The sequence below is a fragment of the Grammomys surdaster genome, unplaced genomic scaffold, assembly GCF_004785775.1.
Source record: "Grammomys surdaster isolate TR1022 unplaced genomic scaffold, NIH_TR_1.0 103361, whole genome shotgun sequence".
NCBI classification, from domain to species: domain Eukaryota; kingdom Metazoa; phylum Chordata; class Mammalia; order Rodentia; family Muridae; genus Grammomys; species Grammomys surdaster.
In genome coordinates, this window is record NW_021609086.1 from 1,870 (window position 1) to 8,562 (window position 6,693).

Consider the following 6,693-nt stretch of genomic DNA (forward strand, 5'->3'; position numbering starts at 1 on the left):
TTTTTTTAATATCCACTTATCAGTGAATACATAGCATGTGTGTTCTTTGTTACTGGGTTACCTCACTCAGGATGATATTTTCTAGTTCCATCCATTTGCCTAAGAATTTCATTTTTTTAATATCTGAATAGTACTCCATTGAGTAAATGTACTGCATTTTCGGTATCCATTCCTCTGCTCAAGGACATCTGGCTTGTTTCTAGCTTCTGGCTATTATAAATAAGGCTCCTATGCACAAAGTGGAGCATGTGTGCTTGTTATATGTTAGAACATCTTCTGGGTATATGCCCAGGAGTGGTACAGCTGGATTCTCAGGTAATACTTTGTCCAATTTTCTGAGGAACTGCCATACTGATTTCCAGAGTGGTTGTAGCAGCTTGCAATCTCACCAACAATGGAGGAGTGTTCCTCTTTCTCCACATCTTCGCTAGTATCTGCTGTCACCTGAGTTTTGATCTTAGACATTCTGACTGGTGTGAGGTAGAATCTCAGAATAGTTTTGATTTGCAGTTCCCTGATGACTGATCATTTCTAATGATGTAGATCATTTCTTTTTCTTTCTTTAGGTCTTTAATTTTTTTTTTATTTTTTTCCAGATTTTATTCCTGCTCCCTGCCCATCCACCCTCCAACTGTTCCACATCCCATTCCTCCTCCCCATCCCCTGTCTCCATGAAGATGTCTCCACCACACACGCCCACACCCAGCCAGACCTCTAAACTCGCCGGGTTCTCCAGTCTTTTGAGAGTTGGGTGCAACTTCTCTGACTGCACCCATTCCCAGCAGTCCTCTGCTGTGTATGTGTAGGGATTCTTATATCAGCTAGTGTATGCTGCATGATTGGTGGTCCAGTGTTTGTGAGATCTCAGGGATTTGGATAAATTGAGATTGCTGGTCCTCCTACAGGGTTGCCCTCCTCCTCAGCGTCTTCTAGTCTTTCCCTAATTCAACCACAGGGGTCAGCAGCTTCTGTCCATTGGTTGGGTGTAAATATCTGCATCTGGCTCTTTCAGCTGCTTGTTGGGTCATCCGGAGAGTTGTCATGATAGGTCCCTTTTTGTGAGCATTACATAGTCTCAGTAATAGTGTCAGGCCTTGGGACCTCCCCTTGAGCTGGATCCCACTCTGGGCCTGTTGCTGGACACTCTTTTCCTCAGGCTTCTCCCCACTTCCATCCCTGCAATTCTTTCAGACAGGAACAATTATAGGTTAGAGTTTTGACTGTGGGATGGCAATCTTCTTTCTCATTTCTTCAAGTTCTTCTCAGCCATTCAATATTCCTCAGTTGGGAATTCTTTGTTTAATAGGGTTATTTTGTTCTCTGGAGTCTTAACTTCATCATGAGTTCTTTGTATATGTTGAATATAAGCCCTCTACCGGATGTAGGATTGGTAAGATCTTTTCTCAGACTGTAGGTTACCATTTTGTCCTCTTAAGAGTGTCCTTTGCCGTACAGAAGCTTTTCAATGATATGAGATCCCACTGTTGTCTGTAGTTGATCTTAGAGCCTGAGCCACTGGTATACTGTTCAGGAAAACTTCCCCTCTGCCAATGTCTTCTAGATTCTTTCCCACTTTCTCTTCTATTAGATTCCTTGTATCTGGTTTTACGTGTGTGTGTGTGTGGGGGGGGTCCTTCATCCACTCAGACTTGAGCTTTGTACAAAGGAAGAGGAATGGATCAATTTCCATTCTTTTACATGCAGACCTCCACTTGAGCACTATTTGTTGAAAATGCTGTCTTTTTTCCACTGGATGGTTTTTGCTTCTTTGTCAAAATAAGGTGACAATAGGTGTGTGGGTTTAATTCTGGGTCTTCAGTTCTATTCCATTGATCTATCCACCAAGTTTCTAATCATGTTCCTTCCCCACCACTAAGCCAAGGGCTCATCTACACACCAAACAACGGCATGGGCCTTATTCATTCATTATGTTTTATAATGATAAAATTAAACTACTTGGATACTGATTGACATTTTGCCCCATTCAGATAATTCTCCTTTAAAACAACCCTCTTGGTTCATTTTACATAAGACTGCCATGCAGTTCTTCATTCTTAAGGACCAGAAGCATTTTTACAACAAACACAGAAAACTTTTGTTGAGGATGTAAAGTGATGGTCTAAAACTGAGGTGAGTGTATGCAATGTACCAGTGGCTACAGCACTAGGAACTATGGCTCTCTCTCTTCTTCCAACCATTTAACCTTTTATGCCTCTCTGGGAAGGTTGGGATGTTAAAACTTTTGAAGTCCTTTGTTAGATAGTCTTGTGCAGAATGCCAATAAAACTGTGAGTTTACAGGTGTATCAATCCGGTCATGTTCCAAACACAGAATTTTATGTTTCTTCTTATCTTCAAGCACTCACATTTTTCTGCCTTACTTTCTACAGTACCCTTCAAATCTTGCAAATTTCATACAAATATCCTGTTTATGGATTAGCACTGATTGGTTATTTTGAATCTTTTTCTCTAGTCTTGTGCTCATTGCTTCGATCATATAGATGTAATGCAGATTTACTACATTAAAGAATATTTACTGTGTGACCTATACGATGCTATTGTTTTATATAAAAACATCCTTTCTCTTACTGCTTGTCTCTTTCCTCAATCATTGTATTTATGCCTAGTGCATAGGTTGTTATGCAAACTATAGGCTTAAGTATTATCAAGTTAGTATAAATCTCATTTTCCCCCAGGCTTTATTAAGCAAATGACAGGCATAAAGACACATGAGTCTGAGTTTCTCAAGATATTTTATGGCCTTATATTTGGCAGGTAATATAAGGAAACACATTACCAGGCTTTCTCTCTTATAATGTATACTTACTGTAATAGGCACATGTAGAAACAGGTAGCAATGGTACGCTAGCATACATATTTTTTTTTCAGGATAAATCTGATTCATGTCTATATGTCAGGGGTTTCTGAAAGTTTAGTAACATAAGTAGTTTGTAATGAAAATGGCTATGTGACCCAAATTACTTTGGATTTTGAATATCAGTGTCATGAATATTTGCATTGGCTGTCTTTGTGCCACATAACCCTATTTTACTGAGGAGACAGGCTGCCACATGTGAAGCTCATTTCTATTAGTTAAGGTGCTTTATTTCCTAGCCTATTTTAGGTATCTTTCCCTTTCCTTCTCATATGTAAGTTTTCATTTGAACTGATTAACATATCTAACAAATCCCAGAATTAATTTTTTAACTAAAATGGGAGCACATATTTTCACCTAAAATGGTTTAAGGCCTTTTCAATAGTTCAGCTGCTAATACTCACATGTGTTTTAGGTCAAAGTTTTACTTAGAATTAGGATCTTGCTCACTCTCTTTGATTTTCTGCAGTGTTCAATTAAAATAGCTAGATGTTAATTAGTATAATTACAAAGTGCTATTAGGAGCTCTGTCTTTGAAGACAATTTCTGGTACTTATTCAACACCCTAGTTCTTTGTGAGAGCACAGATGTTAATTCAGATAGGATGACCTCCTACATGATGTCCAGAAGGTGCTATGACAGAATGGGGATGAAGAAGTTGGATCTTGAAAATACAATTATATTTGATGAATAGCAGTGGCTGAGACATTAAGGTTGTCAAGAATACACAAATTTACTCCTGCTTTGCATAATACACACTGTTTTGTGAAAGTGTGATAAAGAGTGTATAGGTGCCAGAAACTGCTTAGTTGCAATGGAGACTATTTACAAACAGTTTGAATCCCAGAGACTTTATATTTACCATTCAGAGATTTTTTCCCCCTTGAAAATTGCAATAAAACTTAAAGACAAAATGAGTTAATATCTACAGATTATGAGACTGAGTTTTCCTTACAGCAGTTTTTAGATTAATTTTTTAAATTCATACCTTAACGGTTTCATTCATAAGATATTTACTTATCCTAAAAAAATTAAAGTTTTCCATATCCAAAGAATAAGGTTTAACAAAGCATTGCAGACATTGCTGTGTTCACTGTCCATGTCTTCATTATGCCATTTATTATGAGATTTTGTTGTGAACAACAGAAACTACCTTACAATGACAAATCACTAAAGAAGACTCAGGTACTACCTTCAAACCATACAAAGCACGGTCTCCACTGAGAGTCTTTTCTCTCTCCCTGATGACTGCACAGCCTGGATTGATGTAGAACAATGGCCACTCAGTGCTTGTGAAGATTTGCTACTTTACCCAAGGGCTGGCTTTTCATACACTGGTAAAATTGAAGGTGCATTTTAACATTGCATATTCTTTTCTCAAACTCTTCCAGAAAAACAAGTGGATTTTTTTTTCTATCCATTCAACACCACTGTAAGGTTTATTCTTGTTAGGAAAGCTTACATTCAGATTTTGTGGTAACATAGCATAACACAGCAGTGGCGCTGGTCCCATGTGCAGGTGCTCCTTGTGGCGCAGTTTCTTGGCCACCGCAGTTTCTTGGCCACCGGCTGCTCTCACCCCAGCATCAGGACGAGCCCCATGCCTGTCCATCCACGGTCTTTCTCATCTCACTAGGCTAAGGGAAATCGGACTGAAGCAACTGAGTCCACGATGGAGGGAGAAAAAGAACAGTTCCGTAAGCTCTTTATTGGTGGCTTAAGCTTTGAAACCACGGAAGAAAGTTTGAGAAACTACTATGAGCAATGAAGAAAGCTCACAGACTGTGTTGTTATGAAGGATCCTGCAAGCAAAAGATCAAGAGGATTTTCTCATCCATATCCGAGGTTGATACTGCCGTGGCTGCAAAGCCTCATTCCATTGATGGCAGGGTAGTTGAGCCAAAACGTGCTATAGCAAGAGAGGAGTCTAGAAAACCAGGAGTCCGTGGGACTGTGAAGAAGCTGTTTGTTGGTGGAATTAAGGAGGATACTGAGGAACACCGCCTTAGAGATTACTTTGAAGAATACGGAAAAATTGATACTATTGAAATAATTACAGATAAACAATCTGGAAAGAAAAGAGGCTTTGGCTTTGTTATTTTTGATGACCATGATCCTGTGGATAAAATTGTCTTGCAAAAATATCATACCATAAATGGTCACAACGCAGAAGTTAGAAAGGCATTGTCTAGACAAGAAATGCACGAAGTCCTAAGTTCTAGGAGTAGAAGAGGAGGAAACTTTGGTTTTGGGGATTCTCGTGGTGGTGGAGGCAATTTTGGACCAGGACCAGGAAGAAAGTTTGGGGGGGGGGGCTCTGATGGATACGGAAGTGGACGTGGATGTGGGGATGGCTATAATGCCTATTATAGGAGGACCTGGAGGTGGCAATTTTGGAGGCAGTCCTGGTTATGGAAGAGGATGATGAGGACCTGGATATGGCAACCAGGGTGGGGGCTACAGAGGTGGTTATGATAACTATGGAGGAGGAAATTATGGAAGTGGAAATTACAATGATTTTGGAAATTATAATCAGCAACCTTCTAACTATGGTCCAATGAAGAGTGGAAACTCTGGTTGTAGCAGGAACATGGGGGGGACCATATGGTGGAAAGAATTATGGTACTGGAGGAAGTGGAGGAAGTGGGGGCTATGGTGGAAGGAGCCGATATTGAGCTTCTTCCTACTTACCATGGGCTAGAGCCCAGAGGTAACAGAACAGCCTCAGGTTATCGCAATAACAATGTTAAGGAAACTCTTATCATAAATAACTCTACACACTCATAATGCATAAAAGTAGTGCACACTCATTTATGCATATGAAATTTGCATGCATAAATTTGCATTGATATGGCTGAAGACACCAGAGCAGATGCAGAGAACCATTTTGTGAATGGATTGTATTATTTAATAGCATTACCTTACTCTGGAGGAAGGATTGTAAAAAAAAAAAAAATGTCTTTGAGACAGTTTCTTAGCTTTTTAATTGTTGTTTCTTTCTAGTGGTCTTTGTAAGAGTGTAGAAGCATTCCTTCTTTGATAATGTTACATTTGTAAGTTTCAGGTGACATGGGAAAACTTTTTCAAGATTTTTCACAAGTTTTGAAAAGCTATTAGCCAGGATCATGGTGTAATAAGACTTAACATTTTTCCTTTAAAAATTTAAGTGCGTGTGTAGAGTTAAGAAGCTGTTGTACATTTATGATTTAATAAAATAATTCTAAAGGGAAAAAAACAAAAAAAGAAAAACTTACATTTAGATTTTGTGGTAACATATTTTGCATTAGGAACTGAAAATATCACCCATTCTTGAAGATACATGATGAACTCAAACTTACTCTACTGCAAGATTTAAAAACTATGGTGGGAGTGGGTGAGTGGGGGCACATCCTCATAGAAGCAGGAGGAGGGGGGATGTGATAGGAGGTTTCTGGGTGAGGAGGAAATGGGGAAAGGGGATAACAATAAATAAACAGTAAAAAGAAACAGCAAATAAAATATCAGGATGCAGAAACACCCAGAAAGGGTACAGGAAGAATACAGGCAGCAATGAAATTCTAAGAACCAAATATTAAATAGTCTTCTCCAAAGAAGAGCACACCAACAGATTATCTAATACCAAGTAGTCATACATGTACCATTACAGAGACTGAAAAGGATGTTCTTAATTACTTAGGAATTGAAATGTATAGGAATATATATACAATTCCCTTTCAAACTCATGACCTTGTTTATTTAAATATTTTTGTTAGACACAGTGATAGCTAGATACACACACACACACACACACACATTCTTGCTGAATTCATTCAAAGTTCC

The 6,693-nt window shown here is 38.8% G+C and overlaps 1 pseudogene; it reads left to right on the forward strand.

Annotated features, from left to right (window-relative positions):
* The first annotated feature begins 4,546 nt into the window (after positions 1-4,546).
* LOC114635402 lies at positions 4,547-5,549 on the forward strand (annotated as a pseudogene).
* The last annotated feature ends 1,144 nt before the right edge of the window (positions 5,550-6,693 follow it).